Genomic DNA, 16,269 nt, shown 5'->3' with positions numbered 1-16,269 from the left:
CAAATAAGTTCATTGCACTTTTTCAGCACACCAGTTAATACCATAAGAGCAGAAGTTTACAAATGGGTTGCATACTATATCACCATCCACAACATACAAGGACTTTTAATACCTGGCACAATCCTCACCAGGAACTGCACCTGTTACTATGGCAGGGCCATAGCTTCATAACCTGTAAAACTAAGAGAATAAAACTCATTGCATTCTCCTTGAGGTGCTGCTCCCAGTAAAGAGCCACCTGTGTTGTCAGATACTTTTTTTTTTTTCCTATCTTCAATTGTTAATTAACGTACCCTGATTTGGGGCCTCTACCTCCTCTTTTGCGCAGACTTCTTCACAACAGCAGCTTTTGCCCCCATCATTGACTGAAACCATTGCTCTGCCTCTATGGAGAGAATTAACACAGGCCAGGCTCTTATACCAGTGCTCACTCTTGGGCTATTAAGGAGGCTTATCGCTGCACTAGGTAATGTGCCTCACAATTTATGGCCCGTCAGCCCATTCTTTCCAAAGGTCGGTTCTTCAGTAATAGCATCGCTGTAATGGAGACTTTGCTCGAGAGCTGTCAGACCACAGGAGATATGATTATGTCATGTGCTGGAGCTTCATTATTCATTAATGTCAATTCTAGCTGTAACACGGAGTACAATTACTGGAATTTCTAATGATGAAAGAATTTTGCGATTGTCCATCCAGTGCCTGTGGGATGGTTTCTTAGACTGCCCTCCAGATCAGCGAGGGAAAAAAATCCAAATTAAATTACAGCACTGGGAACAACTGAAAGAACCAGAGGTAGAAAACTGTAATTTGTGAAGATAAGAACTCAGCTGTATCAACACGTTTTTACCTTAAGGAAAGTCCTGCATAACTAAATATGGGACTTTCAGTACCGATTTCAACTTTCAAATTTAAACATTACATATTGAAAAATGCATACAGTCCTCTCCCAAAGGAAACTGACATGGCCTTCTGAACGGCACAACTGGGGGAGCATTTTTGGCCACTTGCATAATGCCACAATTAATATTATTTAGCTGATTCAAAGGAGGACATGCCTGGAAGCAACCCAGGCAAATTTGGCCTAGCTAGACCCTAAAAACCTATTTATAATATGGCTAGAACAAATTGGTAGGCAAGGGCGTCTAACCGTCAGATAAGGTGATGGAGTCAGGAGAGCTGGGTCTTCTTGCCAACATCATCATAGTATGTCTGCTTGGGCAACTCCTTTACCCTTTTCGGTGCCTTAATTTCTCCATCTATGAACTGGAAATAACATTCACACTTTTCAAAAGAGCTGTCAGATACTTAAATGAAAAGTGTCATATAAGTGCAAAGTATTTTAGATGTTTAGCAATGAAATAAGTTTGTATAAACATCATGGGCTTGGTTCCCCACTATCTGGCAGTTTGATTAGTCATTTACCTCTGTACAATGTGAGGATGAAGTGGGTGTAGAAACACTACCTACTATTTGGATTTAGTAGCATTGTACACTCATTTTGCCTAAAGGTCTGGCTATATCATGTATAAGGCAACAGAGAATCAGATCCAACACCTTTGCACCTCTGCAAACAGCACACCAACTTCACAGAAGAGGTAGCTGATACCTCTTACCAGTTACCTCTGTGAAAAGCAATTTGCAAGGTATCTTAAAAACCTGGGGACTTCCTTCCACTTCCCTCACTCTGAATGTTTTCTTGAGTGTTTTAGGAGTTTAGGATATTGGATTAACAAAACGTTTGAAAGAGTGGAGCTGAGTCAGTTAGGGATCTTGAAAACAAAGAAATGTCTTATCATGGTTGTGATAGACTGACAGTTTCCTGCAATATCCTGAATGAACTTATTGAATTAAGTTAAACCTTACTGAATGTGTTTTAAAACCTTTGGAGTCCATTGTATTAAGAATGCAGTTGTATATGTGTTATGAGGGAAATGTGTGTATTTGCATGGGAAGGGCAAATAGGAGAACAGCAGTGGGTGAGTAGGTAAATTTACTCAGGTTGTAACATCTAAAGAGAAGCACCTCCCTCCCCGCAAAGTGGTAAACAGACAACACCTCTGCTCCATGGAGGGCTCCAGTCCAAAGGAAGAGTCAGAATGACCAGGCCTGCCAGAATCCAAAACTTCTTAGCCTACATGTAGGTTCTTTTATTGTTTGTAATATGTATTCTCTGTAATGCTTCTTACCTTGAGAATAAAATAAGCTTGCATAGGAAGAACTGATATCTTATAACTGTTGACAATCTCTCCCATACCAGCCTCTGAAAGGAAAGCAAGCAGATGTCCTTGGGCAACCTGTCTCTGCTGGGAGATACATAGTGAAGGCAAGGAACTGTGCAGCTGGAAATACCTCTGTCAGAAAGGAGAGGTGCGGGTCTCCACCCAAGACAGGCAACAACAGGGCAGCTGCAAGACTGGAAGTGGGTGCCCTTGCTGAACCACTGAAGGGAAATACAGGTGTAGTTACCCTGAACTATGAAGAGGAAGAAGTTTACGGCAAAGATGCAAATAATCAAAGCCCATCAGAGAAAGCTGTACTCCCTTCCATCACGCTCCGAGTTCTGCCACTTTTTATATCTGCAGAACCAGAAAGCAAAAAAATTGCATGAGAGTGATAGTACTGCCTGGAGCCAAAAAGCACATAGTTGGGAGGCACAATGTCCTGAGCTCTAGTTTTGGCTCCACCACTGACATTATGTGTGGCTTTGAGCAGGTCCATTTACCTCAGTTTTCCCCATCTGCAAAATGAGGATAATAATGCTGGCCTTACAAAGATGTTGTGTGGATAAAAAGTTAAATATTTGTAAAGAACTTCGCAAATGTAGGACCAAATTCTGCTTTTGATTTTCCTAGTGTAAATCTGAGTGACTTCGCCAAAGTTAATGGAGTTATTTAGATGTACATTTGTGTAACTAAGAGAAGAGACTGGCCCATAAAGCACAATATGCCAAGTATTATTACAAGTGCTATAGTGATGTAATTAGAAACATATGTAATAACATGAATGTATAATTCTAGTTCCAGTGGAGTTAAATCAATTTACATCAGCTGAGGATCTGGTCCAATATCTTCTTTCAGAGGAGAATGTAACAACACAAAAAACTGTGAATACTGTTTAATTTGTTTGTTGAGTATGTAAACTATAAAATATATATATTATATATATATATAGGAAAGATGTTGTGACAAACTATACCATCCTTCCAGTCACAGCTTTTCCTCTATAGCTTTTATGTTAGAATCTCAGTGACTACAAAAATAAAATATAGTTTTTAGTTACAACAAATAAATGATGAAGATTGGCTTTTGGTTTGCACTATTTCGTTCTTTGGTGTCAAGGGACGCTTTTATTTTCCTCTCTGTGAAGAAGTCCACTGTTTGGTAAAATGTCAGGAATAATTAGGCAAAACAGTGACATGAAAATCCCAATGGAAATAACAGAGACAGGGAAGAACTCCCAAGAGAAATCTTGAGAAAACGGACATGAATCAAAATGCTCAACTGCTTAGATAAACTAAGGTGTGGGGAAAGGATATGAAGACCACACCAGAGATATCAATGATTTTGCTGGATGAAAAAAATAAATTTAATCCTCTTTCATATTGTGGACTACACTTTCCCCTCAAAAAATTCCTTCCATAATATTGCACATGCTGGAGGGCTCAATGGTCACAGGCATGATATACAAGGGTCCTTTTCAGACACTAAAATATGCTCTTATTTATCTCTACTTTTTTCTTCCAGTGATACTGATGGAAACCAGTCAACTTTCTCAGACACTTATTTAGCAGCAACAATTTCCACTCAGGGCTACACTCCCACATAATGACAATGGGAGTCTAGCACTGCCGGGAATATCTAACACTGTGGTCAGGAGATGAGGATCAAGAGTGAGCTATAACACCAACCCTCCAGCTGCACTGGCGAGGAGAACTGAGCCAGCAGAGTGGGTACACCCTATAAAAGGGGGCAGCAAAGGATGCTCAAGCCTGCTTACCTCCTGCATTCACAGAGGCATGGCCAATTCTTTGCGAAAGGGACTGTATCTTTACTAGCTATGTAAAGTGCCATGCACACCTGTGGCACTATATGCAAATGTTTAATGCTAATAATGCCTCTGGGAGTGACTGCCTGTAAGCAGTTTCCTCATTTGGAAACAGAAATAGTACTTCCTTACCTACCTCAGTGGGGCATTTTGAAGTTTAGCGAGGGTTTGTAGAGCATTTCGAAGATGTAAAGTACTACAGAACTGCTAAGACTATTATTTATTATGGAGTACAAGCCAGTGTGATTCTGCTTCATTTACTTCTCTGTTTTTATACCAGCATTATCAATGATGTTTGCAAAGTCCTGGGTATTGTTTGTCAACTTATGATCTGTCTTCTGACAGAGCAGCGCATAAAGTATTACCAGTTCTCTATAAACAGAGGCAGAGGCTGTATTTTGTTTTCTAAATTATTGCTGATGGGAGGGTGAAGGAAGATTATTCACCATCAAATTAGGTTATGATAAATCAAATTTGGGGCTTAACATACTTGATGCAGCATCCATTGGGCTTGCAAACTCTGTAGCTGCATATGCAAATTAGGCAATTGCACAGGCATGCACATGCCCATTTCTATTTTCAAGTGCTCTTAAAAGAAGCCTTCTTTCATCTCTCCATTTATCTCTTGCATAGCAGCATCACTGACTGACTTCAGTCTAGTTTTCATTCTGACAATAGCAAAGAAACCATTTTCCAGAAGCATTAAAGTCTTCCTTCTTCCACTGATACTGCCTCTTTCGCCCTCATTTCAGCACAGTCTTTCCTGGAATTGCATAGCTATGCAGGCATATCTAGTTCCTTCTGGTCATGGTTCTATTCTTAAGGGTTCTTGCTTTCTATTTGGAATGGCTCTTCTTCTGCTTCTTTAGGAAGATACCTCTTACATGGAGTTCCACCGGTGCTCTTTGCTCTTTTCTCCTCGGCCCTCTCAGTCATCTCTATTTTTAACTTCAGGACCAGCCCACAATATTTTGTCACCTGAGGCGGGGAGCTCAAACGACGCCCCCATGCCCACTCACTTGGGCCAAAACTTTGAAAGGTCTCAATTCTGCCTTCTTCCTATTCTACTCCTCTCATGGTACTGCTCTGCTACCTACCCCAATAAAGGAGAACAACTTAAAATTTTTGAACAAGGCATTTTAAGTAACACTTAACTTTCAAACGCCTGAATAGCAAATGTAACTTTTCTTGTCTACATACTAAACACTGGCATTTTTATCCGTTTGAATAATCAAAGTGGTGCTTTCCGTGCCTTCTTGCTTGCAAAGATTTGAACTGCTTCCTGTAGGTCCACAGTCTGGGCCAGCTCATGATCTATGGAGATGGTTGCAAGGCCAACCAGCCTCTCCTGTGTCATTGTGGAGTGTAGATTTGTTTTGATTAACTTCAGCTTGGAGAAGCTGCGTTCTCCACTGGCAACTGTTACAGGAAGTGTTAGAAGTATGCGCAGAGCAACAAAAGCATTTGGAAAGAGGGTGGTCATCTTCTTTGTGCACATATATTCCAGAACAGCCTTTGGAGTTGATCCTGCTGAAATGTATCTTGAAAGGGCTTTCAGTTCATCACCTAAATCACTCGCATCAATATCACACACGTCATCATGTGTCAACACTGTCTCTAGTGCCCTGCTGGTGTAGTGCCTTGCTGGTGTAGGTCTTCTTCAGGTATAGTGAGGAGTTTTGGAATATCATACAACATCCCAAATACACTGCTGTGTTGCTTGAGCTGCATGAAATGTTCTCCGACTGTAAGGCACAATCTAGTACCTGGTTAAAGAATTCAACTTTGAATTCTTGTTTGGGGTCTCTTATGGGATTATCCCGTGCCTCGTAATCAAAATGCCTCCTTCTTCGGTGACACTTATATTCTTGAATGGGTGGGAAAATAGCTTCAGTGTGAAGATCCTCTGCCAACTTCTGTGCACTCTTCAGAACGTTTTGAAATCCCTCTTCTGACGGGTAAGACTGTAGGTATGACTTTGCTTTGTCCAGTTGTTCCGTTGCTCCAGATATATCAAGGTCAACACCTTGGATTCTCTTGCTTACAACATTTATTTCAAAAACAGTATGTCATGCCACAATACTAAGCTATACAGAAATTTGAAGTTATGTATGTTTCTGGTGATTCCATTTCCCTCTGCCACTGTTCTCCCACAAACAGTTCCTGTCATAGCATTATCCTCCGTAATGGCAACTATGGCATCATCTATCTTCCCAATTTGGTGTTTGATAGGCTTTATCACCTCCACTTGACTTTCCCATCATGTGGCACTAAGTGGTTTCAGTGTCAGAGAGGATGTTCCCAGATGTTTCTTCAAAATTTGCCATCGATGAGTTGATGCAGAGAAAAATACATAGATGCTTTGAATTACATTAAAAAATTCAGCAGCCTCACTGGAAGCTGATGCTGCATCACTGACCACCAAGTTCAAAGAATGAGAACTGCATGGGACAAAAAAAGCTCGATGGTTAAACTCTTGGATCCGTGTCTGCACTCCTCTGTTCTTTCCTCTCATGTTGGCACCATTATCGTAGCCCTGACCTCTCATGTCAGCTATCGCAATTCCTGTATCTTCCAGCTTTTTAAGAAGCACATTTGTCATACCGGCTCCTGTAGTATCATCAATGTTAATAAATTCTAGGAAAATGCTCTCTGACAGTCACCATTGCAGGGACAATTTCACTAGGTTCTGTTATTGTTACAAAACGCACCTTTAAAGTCATTTGTTCCGTATGGCTGATGTCGGGTGTGCGGTCCAGAACAACAAAGTAATATCTTGCTGACTTCATATTTGCCACAATCTTCTGTTTGACTTTTGTTGCCAGTAACTGTATGAGCTCATTTTGAATGGTTTTTCCAAGGCAGTGGTGTGTGTACATTTCTTGGGTGGTGACTCTTAGATGCTCCTGGCGTACAGCATCAAACTCAGCCATCAGCTCCACAATTGCAAGGAAGTTTCCATTGTTTGGCAAATACAGCTGATCTGAAGCGCCACGCAGTGCTAGGTTTTGGGTAGCAAGCATTCTCACAATGGCAGTGAGCCTTTTCAGAACATTTTGCCAGTAAAGAGACTCTGATGCAATCTTCTTTTGATGATCATCATCTATGGTGGCCTTTAACCTAGTCTCATCTCAAGCTCTTTCCACCTATGGAATGCTCTCTGGTGATTTGCTGCCTTCTCATGGCATGTCAGATTTCTAGCCAGATTTTTCCAGTCATTTGTTCCTGTAGAACCCAATATGGCTGGAACATTAGACTGGAAGAGTTTGCAACAAAAAACAGTATGCAGCATTCTGGGTTTTTGAGTACATAAGCCATGGCCTCTCCACTTTGTCACCATTGGGGATTTCATGCCAGTAATGTGGTGGTTGGAAACTTCTATTTTCATTGTCTTTGGGGAACATGAAGTTTTTCACTTGCTCTGGTCCATGCAGTACAAGGAAGTCCCCCAGGCTACTGCTCAAGTGGGTCCACAGTCCTGGATCATCTAGACTTAAGGAACTAAACTCAGCAGCAGCTGTTTTTTGCGCCTCCACCACACTCTTCTCTGATCTACACTTTTCTTCAGGAATGTGCATGGTTACATGGAGATGGAGATATGGATGCTGCAGTAGCTGCCAGGTCACCTGCACTCTGACTAACTGGAAGATCAGGCATCTCCTCACCACTCACATTCTCTCTGGGGCTGGAAGGCTCACCGTGAACATTTGTGTCTATGTATCTCAGGAGAGTTCCTTCCTGCTTAGATAGAAAAGCTTCCTTTGCTTGCTTTCTTTTTCTGAACGCTGTCCCAGGGGGGCGTTTTCTTCTTTCACTCATGACTGCTGTTCTGTGCCAGCTATAGTGGCTCTCAACCCTCGATTGAAGGGGACAACTAAGCAGGCTGGTAGCAGGGCCTGAGTGAGGGAAGATATCAACGTCTTAAGGGCCTAACTGGCTCCTACTACTTCTGTTGGCTGCCTGTTCTCCTCAAGTGGGTTCAGGGAAGCAGCAGGAAACAGGAAGCTCCCTGAGAAGCTGGTGTTAATCAATCCAGGCACCTGGGGGTGCTAGAGAGGTACATAAGAGGCTCCTCCTCCTCTCTCTCCCTGCAGCTCCTGCTGCTTTCTGTTATTCCCTCTCACCTTTTCTCCTGCCTGCCTGTTATGTCTCTTGTGCCCTCCTTCCTCCAGCACAGCACTCCACCATCTCTGTGCATCTAGAGCAGAGAGAATACATTTGCACCAGCAGCAGACACAATTTTCTACACTCTGGGTCCTAGTGGTGCCCCCCCACAGTCTGGCACCTAAGGCGGCCACCTCAGTTCGCCTCATGGCCTTACCACTGTTGTGTTGAAGATATTCTGCTGTAGATATCTTTTGACACTCTGCTTCTTTTGAATAAGGAAATGTGGGGCTTCAGTTTCCTTCAGCTAAATGCTTCAAATACAGAAGTTCTTTTCTTAAAGAGAAGCACCCTCAGCCACATCTTCATTCCCTTCACCTTCCTCTATGATTTATGCATCTTGCTTGCTTCCACTGTCCATCATCTTGAACTCTCCATCTGCTCCCACTTCTATCTGCACCTAGTATCTTAAAAACTGTAACTCCCTTCACACACACACAATTACAGCAGCTCTTAGTAACCACACCAGAGATTCTTAAACAACCACACTATCTCCCAGGAATTCAGTTCAAGATTGTCCTGGTTTTAAAATTCTCCAACGACTCGTTCCAGTCTACATCATATACCTTCTCTCTCTTTATTCTCCTTCCCCTTCCCCTTCTCTCTGCATTTTAGCACTGGCCTCGCCATTTTGAGCACAAGAGCCTCCTTCTCTGAAGTTCCAACTTAACACCCTTGCTGAATTGTGAACACTAGAATCAGACAAAGTATTTCAGCAGTGGTTGCACCACTGCCAAATACAGAAGTAAAATAAACTGTCTATTCCTACTTGAGATTCCCCTGCTTATGCATCCAAAGATGACATTAGCCTTTTGGACACAGTGTCACACTGGAAGATCACGTTCAGCTGATTATCCAAGATGATTTCCAAATCGTTTTCAGAATAATTAAAGACTCAAAAAACACATTCATTTTCCCTAGAGGTATATACTTACATTTAGCTGTAGTAAAATGCATATTGTTTACTTGCAACCAGTTTATCAAGTGAACTAGATTGCTCTGTCCCAGTGACCTGTCCTCTTCGTTATTTATTGCTCCCCCAATGATTTATGGTTTCTTCCAGATCATTGATAAAAACGTTAAGTAGTGTAGGGCCAAAAACCAATCTCTGTGGGACCCTGCTAAAACTCTTGCTTGATGATGATTCCACATTTACAACTTCATTTTGAGACCTATCATTTAATCAGCTTTTAACACATTTAATGTATGTCATGTTAACTGTATATTGTTCTAGTTTTTTTAATCAAAATGTTGTGCAGTTCAAAGTCAAAAACTTACAGAAGTTTAAGTATATTACATTAACACTATTACCTTTATCAACCAAACATGTAATTTCTTAAAAAAAAAAAAAAAAAAAAGTTGCCGATCCCAGGTCTAGAAATTAGAAGCGGTGGGGAACACAGTGTGTGTGTGTGTATGAGGAAGGTGCCCAAAAAGTTTAACCACTGTGAAGACTTCAATTATCAATGTATGATCACAGCACTCCCTTTTGTGTATGCCTTACATCATCATGTTTTTCCCAAACACAGAACAGAAATATTTACTGAACACTTATGCCTTCCCTGCAGAATTCTGCTCAAGGGAGCATAGAGGCAGAGGGGATTTTACTTATATCTGGTTGAGCATCTCCACAATTTCCTCATAAAAAGACTAAGGAAACGTTCCCTGTAGATATGTCTTTCTGACTATTGGGCTAGGATTGCCTTCATTCTAGGGCAAAAAAAGGAATACACAAACTCATGTGGCTTCATCTGCTGGAAGGGAGAATTGTTTAAAATGCTCATTGGAAAAAAAGTGTTGTGTTCCATACTCTAGATGTCATAGGGATGGGCCCACCAGAGATAAACAGAAAGATGGTTTACGAATCTCTGAATAGAGAAACATACCTCTAAAGCAAGACTGTTGCAGTAGTTACTATACCAGCCTATTCCTTTGCTAAACTTTTCAGAGAAGATTTCTATAGTTGCCAAACCAGCAACTCTTCAATTCTTCTTTCCTTTTGTTAATATTTGTCTATTCAATATACTGTAATTCATTGATAAACCCAGTCTTGGGTCTCAGATTGCAATACCTATAATAGCCCTGTTTGCTACTGTCAGTGCCTCTCCAGAGTGTCTCAACATTGTGTGGGATATCACACCCAGAATTGTTATACTGTTCACTATTCTATTTTATGCTTCATTTTTGTATTAAAATATTTGTTATATAGTAAATACACTTCAAGAATAAAAATTAAATAATAGAAATAAATGTCAACAACATTATCTAGAATTAAAAGCAGTCCTGCCTCAGTACTCACATTAAAAAAAGTTACATAATTTTTTTCTCCTTTAATATGGAGATATACCTATCTCATAGAACTGGAAGGGACCTTGAAAGGTCATCGAGTCCAGTCTTCTGCCTTCACAGCAGGACCAAGTACCATCCCTTATTTTTGCCCCAGATCCTTAATACTGTTCAACTTTTGTGATTAAACTAGGCATTTTATTTATTTATTAAAGTATGTGGAGAGGAAAATAACAGTATCATGCTGTGAAAGGAAAGAAGATCAAGTGACTTTCTGGACTGGAGAAACATTTAGGATTCAGGAGCCAGTATTAGCAAGCAGCAGTCTACTGGGCACTTAGAACTGCTAAAACTCCCTTGGTGAATATCAACAAAAACCACCTGTTTAAGAATGATTACAGGATGGCTGGGTAACAGAAATATAAACAAGAAGCAAAAATTAACGACAGCATTAAAGGAAAGGCAATAAAAATTAAAAATATATCTAGGTCTACAGATCAACAGCTATGGCATTACAGAGACCAGCCAAGAACTTTCATTCACAGATGCTCCTTTATTGATTAAAATGTGAAAGTACATTTTATTGCTTTAACAGGAGTTTCTGTTCAGAGCAATAAAAGAGAACGATACAAATGAAATAAGTGGCATGCTCGATGTCGTAAAGGTTTAGCATTTCCTGGTAAAGAAAGGTGAAATTTTCAACAGATCAGGATTATTATTACATCCAATATTGTTTTAACAGCAGAAAAACCTCTAATGGATCTGTTAACCTGCAAAATTGTGTCTCAGACTGACACCATTGATGTCTCAAAATACCACATCTGTTAGCATAAATGCTAAATGCACGCCGCCACCCCCCCCCCACACATACACCCCGATTAATTTCTAATGCTGTGTTTATCCTCTAATTTGCATCTGATGAGCACAGTAATCAATTTATTTCCACAAACACATTTCACAGGTCATAAAGTTTACTTTTGTTTTCAATCCTGTGACAATAAAGTACCCAATGCTGTCACTCCATAAACAGATTAACAAAACATTGTAAATTATCATTTTTTTTCCACAATTAGTCCTGTGCTGTTATTTCTAAAAGCACCGAACTTCACTTTTCAGGGACCATACTCTGTAGCTCATCTACTCTATTAAGGATATAAAGATTTACACTGCATTGCAATTGTCTTAGACTTTAGCGCCAAAGAATAGTGCTAATCCTCAAGGGTTAAACTGAACTGGTATGAAGTGATGATGTCCCTCTCTTTTAGTACCTAATTTCTACGTAACTTAAATATTCATTTACAAAAGAAAATTCAAGACCTTCTGGTTGCAAAAGAAGCCCTCAAAATGTAGAACAGTGCACTGCTGTCTTACTGGCCTTGTCTGCACTAAATTTTCAGCACTTCCCATGTTGACCTGGTGCCTGCTGGTAGAAATGGTGAAAACATGACTGTAGAACAGGTGATGGCCGATAAAAAGCAGTAGTGAAAATATCTATGCCTGGAGTGTCCTAGCACTTGTGTAAACAGGTTCTGAATGAACTCTCCCCGACAGCTAGTTGGGGAGGGGGAGAGACTTCAGGAGCAAACTGCATTTACCTGAACACGCCTACTCTATGTAGGTATCCAGCAGACAGGAGCTGTATAGCTCCCAGTGATCAGCTTTTGCTGGTGATGGATTACAAATCACGTTAGTACTGAATGCAGGGGTAGTGAAATGTTATCATCAATGTTGTTGTCTTTATTGTATGAGTAAAGGGGAGCAGAACTGTGCTTAACCTGTCCCAAATGAGTAGGTCACCCTCAGCTGAAAGGACCCCGTTAAGCCAGGGGCTCGAATACCAGACCTTTGTGAAAGCAGAGAGGGGTGGTGACAGGTGTCCCAGCCACGAAGTGTGGACACTCCCTAAGGGTCCCCAGTCTGGTTTAACCTGTTCCTCCCCACTGTTCAGAGCTAAATAGGCTTCGTTAGGAGCCTTTTGTTATTTCAAGTGCTGAAATCACTTATGGTAGGACAGTGTTTCTGCCCAGCCTGATGAGAGCTAAAAATCACTAAAAGCTGACAATTACTAAGGGGCTGACCTATAGAGGTCACAGCAGAGAGGCAGGTGGCAGCAGAAGATGACCGGTGGGAGCAGCGAGCAGGTGGCCAGATGGTGGAGTGAGCAAGGTGGCTTTTACTCCTTCCCCAACCGCCATGGTGGGAGGAGAATTCATGCAGATACACCTCTGAACTCTGGGTCTTCACTGACCCGGGACAACAACTGTGAGTGGGGTGTTAAGGGGGGGGCACACTACAAGAACTTTGGTGTTGGATTCATAGAATATCAGGGTTGGAAGGGACCTCAGGAGGTCATCTAGTCCAACCCCCTGCTCAAAGCAGGACCAATCCCCAATTAAATCATCCCAGCCAGGGCTTTGTCAAGCCTGACCTTAAAAACTTCTAAGGAAGGAGATTCTACCACCTCCCTAGGTAACGCATTCCAGTGTTTCACCACCCTCCTAGTGAAAAAGTTTTTCCTAATATCCAACTTAAACCTCCCCCACTGCAACTTGAGACCATTACTCCTTGTCCTGTCATCTTCTACCACTGAGAATAGTCTAGAACCATCCTCTTTGGAACCACCTCTCAGGTAGTTGAAAGCAGCTATCAAATCCCCCCTCATTCTTCTCTTCTGCAGACTAAACAATCCCAGCTCCCTCAACCTCTCCTCAGAAGTCATGTGTTCCAGACCCCTAATCATTTTTATTGCCCTTCGCTGGACTCTCTCCAATTTATCCACATCCTTCTTGTAGTGTGGGGCCCAAAACTGGACACAGTACTCCAGATGAGGCCTCACCAATGTCAAATAGAGGGGAACGATCACGTCCCTCGATCTGCTCGCTATGCCCCTACTTATACATCCCAAAATGCCATTGGCCTTCTTGGCAACAAGGGCACACTGCTGACTCATATCCAGCTTCTCGTCCACTGTAACCCCTAGGTCCTTTTCCGCAGAACTGCTGCCTAGCCATTCGGTCCCTAGTCTGTAGCTGTGCATTGGGTTCTTCCGTCCTAAGTGCAGGACCCCACATTTATCCTTATTGAACCTCATCAGATTTCTTTTGGCCCAATCCTCCAATTTGTCCAGGTCCCTCTGTATCCTATCTCTGCCCTCCAACGTATCTATCACTCCTCCCAGTTTAGTATCATCTGCAAATTTGCTGAGAGTGCAATCCACACCATCCTCCAGATCATTTATGAAGATATTGAACAAAACCGGCCCCAGGACCAACCCCTGGGGCACTCCACTTGACACCGGCTGCCAACTAGACATGGAGCCATTGATCACTACCCGTTGAGCCCGACAATCTAGCCAACTTTCTACCCACCTTATAGTGCATTCATCCAGCCCATACTTCTTTAACTTGCTGACAAGAATACTGTGGGAGACAGTGTCAAAAGCTAAATCAAGAACCTGAGGCAAAAGACACTGCCCAGGGTACTCTGGGGTGGGTGTTTTGCTCCTTGCTTTTATGTTTATGAATCCTGCTTGTGCAGTTTTCCCTGATTAATGCTAGGTTACTTTTATTAAAGAAAAGTCTTTCCACCTCGGACTCTGTGCTTGCTTGTCAGAGAGTGGAGATGGACGGCAGGAGAGAGATTACTTGATCATTACCTGTGAGGTTCACTCCCTCTGGGGCACTTGGCTTTGGTCTATCCTTTCGGTAGACAGGATACTGGGCTGGATGGACCTTTGGTCTCACCCAGTATGGCCGTTCTTATGAAGTATTGCCTCTTAGAGGCGCCCAGAGGGTAGCATGTAATTTTCACAAGTTACTGGGTGGGAGCTCAAGCCAGTTCTGTGTTATATTGTTGAAAAGGCACCCCTAGATATTGAACCTGGCCCTTCTTGCTTCCCACTTCAACTGGCAGAAGGGTTACACTTGTACCATTGCTACCCCTGCTGGAGCTATATTTAAATTTTCAGGAGTGCTGAAAATTCCGATGGAAAACACAGTCTCTGGATCTGCAGATAGATAGACTGAAACAACAGCTTTGAGAGGAATAATCTGCTCTTAGGGACCTATGTACTGTACATAAGATGGCAGACAGGAAGCAAGAGAATAGCCATGATAGTGGAATATAAGGATCACTAGGGCCTTATCTACACTTAAAAGCTTTTCCCAGTAAATCTATAACTGGCTCAACCCGCCTAGTGTAGACACAGTTATACTTCCAAAGAAATGCTTCTGAAGGTATAGCTTATTTCAATTTGGCAAGCAAAATAAGCCATATTGACAAAAGTACTTTTGAGCTGGTAAAACTATCTGTGCTAGAGCCTTTGCTGGCATAGCTATGTCAGAACAGAACAGAACAGAAATAAAAAAAATCACTCCCCTAACTGACATAGGTATGCTGGTAAAATGTTTACGTATAGATCAGGCTCACATGTCTGACATACAATCTAAACTTTGATCCACAGGAAAATATGTAGAGAACAGAGAAGATTAGATTCACAATATGAATGACAAAAGGAGAGTGTAAGCATTTACTTATGCCTTCGAGTCCCTGAACTTCCAGGATCTCAAAACACTTTACAAACATTAATTAAGCAAGCCTCACAGCACCCCTGTGACCAACGGAGAAGAGGCACAGAGTGGTTAGTTGACTTGCCCAAGGTCATAGTGTGTCCTCAATGACAGAGCTGTGAACAGAAAGCAATTCTCCTAGATCCTGATCTATGCTCTTGCCATTAGATCACATATCATAAAATATTAAACATAATTTCTCACTATGAAGGTAAGAGGAATATAGCTACTCTGAGTTCAAAATAAGAGACATTACCAATCCAATCCCAACATTCAGATAAATAATATTATTAAAAGTACATCTTTATCAAGCAGAACAGAATGGGGATCATGAAATTCTGAAATATCCATTAAGTAAGACTAATATTCTCAGATGTTATACACCGATACAATTACTTGAAATATCTGCACCTTAAAGATGAAATATTAAAATATTGTATCTCAACCCAGAAATATTCTAGTAAATGCTGAAGTCTTAAAATATAGGAATACTGTGTAAAACCAAAAAGTCTCTCAACATTTTAGCTGATTGAAAGAGTCAACAACACAGACTTTCAGTTTCCTTGATTTTATTACCGTCTGTATAGTATTTCACACTGATGACAGCAATAAAATATAAAATGTCACTTGCCTTTATTGTGGAAGGTTCTTTTCTTATTGGCTATCCCTCTCTCCACCTCAGCACCTTTCCACCACTGATAACTGCCAGATTGGCCTTTTTCTTGTCACAATCCATACTAAGAAGGATATGATCATCCTGGTGCATGGTAGCAAAGGGAGGTGGGAAAGGTACCAGGACTTAATTGAGCTTTCACCAAAAGATTTAACTTTTCCCCTCTACTTACCCCTATACCTTCCTTTGACCCAGAACACTCCTGTGTCCTGCTACACAAATCTCTAGGCCCCTATATCAACGAACCACCCTCAGACGACGCTTCAAACAAGCGCAGAAGTGAAGTCAGAAAGCTGACTCATCCTCATCCTGCCAAGAGAGACAACCAGTGCAAAGGATTCCACCCCATGTCTTCCAGCGCTGCAAACATGTGACAGTCCAAACATCTGCTGACCCAGTAACAAGAATCTAAATTCAAAAATATGCAAAGGTATCAGCAAGGATGTGCCATCTCCTCAGCAACATGAAAGGGGAAACCTAACAGACACTTAACAACTGGAAGATGGAAAGATGCAACCATCAGCAAACAGTTGC

The 16,269-nt window shown here is 41.6% G+C and overlaps 1 protein-coding gene across 4 annotated transcripts in view; it reads right to left on the bottom strand.

The window, feature by feature from the left end:
* The window catches only part of TMEM255B (transmembrane protein 255B), a 119,323-nt gene that overhangs the window by 81,874 nt on the left and 21,180 nt on the right, over positions 1-16,269 (bottom strand). The window lies entirely within an intron of this gene.

The sequence above is a fragment of the Natator depressus genome, chromosome 1, assembly GCF_965152275.1.
Source record: "Natator depressus isolate rNatDep1 chromosome 1, rNatDep2.hap1, whole genome shotgun sequence".
Taxonomy (NCBI): Eukaryota; Metazoa; Chordata; order Testudines; family Cheloniidae; genus Natator; species Natator depressus.
The sequence above is the reverse complement of the archived record's forward strand: the minus strand, read 5'-3'. Positions and strand labels throughout refer to the sequence as shown.